Raw genomic sequence first — 2,951 nt, forward strand, 5'->3', positions numbered from 1 at the left:
CTCACACACACACTTCTCACACACACACTTCTCACACACACACACACACACACACACACTCAAACGCACACACTTGAAGTCGGTGGCGTGCCGGCAGGCCCAGCTGGGGGGTGAGGGGATTTCTCTTTTTTGTTTTTCGTTTCCTCTTTATTGTTTTTTTTGTTTTCCGTTTGTTTCTTGTAAACCGAGGGACTCCGTTAACGGGTTCGGGTCGGGGGTGGTACCAGCGCCGCCCCACTGCAGGCACCCTCATCACATTTCAGGTGACGACCGTCGTCGCTTCCAAAGCGCGCAGACCTCAGCGAGGCTCCCTTCCAACTGTGGCAGCTACCCGGGAGCGAACTCGAATCCAAAACATTTACAGCTCACATTTATTCAGATTAACGCAGAGATTTTTCTTTTTCTTTTACAGATTAGGGAACAATCAACGCCAGCTGGTTTGAGGGTTTCTGTAGCAGCGAGGTTAGAGAGGGGAAAACCATTTTAAGGGGGTTTCGCTGAGGTTCTGCCGCTTTGGAAACGCATCGTTTCACTCTAAGGTCCAAAGCTCCCGGTGACATCACAGCGACTCCGTTCCAAACCCAAACACCTACCTCGCCACGCTTGGCAAATAATTTAAAGTTTGTAGAACAGCGTAAGTTATTGTTCCGATTTATGTGGAAGTCCAGATTTATTTAGCCGAGCTAACGGGAGCAGAGGTCTAAATCATGCATCTAAGTAACGACGTCGTCGTCTGAGCCTCGAGGGGGGCGGGGGTAGGTGTTCGGTCTGAAACGCAGCCTCCGCTGCTTCCTGCTTCAAGTCATCCAGATAAAGTTCTCAGATATTTTATTTTCTACGCTTTGTGTTTTTTTGAGGATGGGTTGTTGGTTTCTACTGGGGGTCGTCCGATCAGTCTGGTTTAGCGCGGAGCAGGTGGTGGACAGTATTGCACCCTTTTTTTTTTTGGTCCAATCAGAGGACAAACGTTTTTTTCTTCTTTTTTGAGGAAGTTCTACTTTTAAACCATAATTCTTTTGTGGTCAAAGATTTCTAAAGCCCACCTTCTTATTTGTGAGCGTAATACTTGTAAAACGAAACGGATCGAGTCAACCGGAAGCTGAAAAGAGCAGATTCAGTATTTGTCGAACCTCATTTGTGGTATTAGCAGCGATTCTTATTTAATTTGGCGTTTCCCGGCGGCGACGCAGACGCCCGCTGCACTTTGAGCTCGATCCGACAGGAAGCACTCGGGTCCGGATCCGCTGCCGCTCCGGGTCTTGAGGCGGCGCGGCCTCTGGTTTAAAGGGGGAACTTCCTCGCACCAGTGCTGGACCACAGCTGTCGAACGGCGCCCCGGAGGTGCCGATGAGGGAATGTCCGCCAGGTGGATTTTACAACATGAAATCATTTTTGGTGATTTTTGTTCGACTTAGACGACAGAAGTTGTTTTAAAAGGAAAAAAAAAAAACCTTCAGAAGACACCGTATGAATTTCAGTACAAATAAAAATTATGAAAAAAAGACGAATAAAGATGTTGAAGACAAAACGTGGTGCGTTTTATTTTACTCGCACAAGTTGAACGGCTGATCGTATTTCAATCTGGTGCAGTAGCTGAAAGTCAGTTTTTTTCCTTTTAGCTATTTTTAACCAGGTTTATATCAAAATGTTCAGCTTGTTCAGGTTATTGAAGCTTTTCTGTAACTTTTATAATATTACAAATCCTTTGCACGTCTCATCAAATCTACATCAGCGCACCCGTTTTATTTTAGCTGTGCAGAGCTAAATTTGAGCTTTCAGTTACTGTTTCGGCTGCTCGATGGGTTAATCGCCTTGGAGCTGCTGGTTCAAGCACAGGAAGTGTAAAACGACCAAATCTGTGGTGATCCTCGCAGAAAGGAGCAGCCTAAAGAAACTTGCCTTGTTCGGCTACATTTAGCTTTTAGGTACTGTTGTGCTAATTTGGGCATTTAGCTACTGTTTGGCTAATTTTAGTTTGTGGATCCTTTAATATTTTTTCGGCTTCTCCCTTCTTCAGGGGTCTCCACAGTGAACTAAGTCACACGAAGACTTGGCAATTGATTTAACGCTGGATGCCCTTCACCGAGCTACCACAGCCCTCTGTGTGGAGCAGAGCGCTGCGATCTTGGGCGCCCGGGGGAGCAGATGGTGGGGGTTAAGGGCCTTGCTCAAGGGCCCAGAGTGGAGCAAATGAGGGTGGAGGCAGGTGTGGATGTTTCATCTGTCCCACCCACATTTTTGATGTCTGTACTGGGAGTTGAACTGGCCATCTTCTGATCAGAGGCCAACCACCTCCAACCTCAGTGCCACCACTCCCACATGTATGCTGATATACCGTTTACTAAATATGAACTTTGAGCTACTAATACTAATAGAAGCTTTTAGCTAAAGTTACTGATTTCGTTCCACCTCGTGTACCACATATGGTAAAATGAAAAAGTTGAATTGAACTTGAGCAAAATGGTACCTAAAAGATAAAATTAGCAAAACTGTAGCTAAAAGCTTAAATCAGTAAACTTTAGGTAAAAGCTTAATTCATAGCTCAAAGTTCATACTTTGTAATAAGTATTTAAGTGTATAACCTAAATTAGGAAAACGGTAGCTAAAAGTTCAAACTATCAACAGTAGCTAAAAGCTTAAATCAGTAACTTTGACTAAAAGCTGAGTAATTATAGCTCAGATTTCATATTTAGTTAAACTATATATATAATTAGCAAACAAGTAGCTAAATGCCTAAATTTGCAACAGTGCCTAAATGCTAAAATTAGCCAAACAGTAGCTAAAATTTCAAAAGCGTCAGATAAACGTTTAAATCAGTAAAACTTTAGCTTCTATTAGTAATTAGTAGCTCAAAGTTCATATTTAGTAACGGTATATATATATATATATATATATATATATATATATATATATATATAGTATATAAACATCTAAAAGCTAAAATAGCAAAA

Source organism: Nematolebias whitei, chromosome 1 (genome assembly GCF_014905685.2).
Source record: "Nematolebias whitei isolate Nwh7 chromosome 1, NemWhi1, whole genome shotgun sequence".
In the NCBI taxonomy this organism is placed as follows: Eukaryota; Metazoa; Chordata; class Actinopteri; order Cyprinodontiformes; family Rivulidae; genus Nematolebias; species Nematolebias whitei.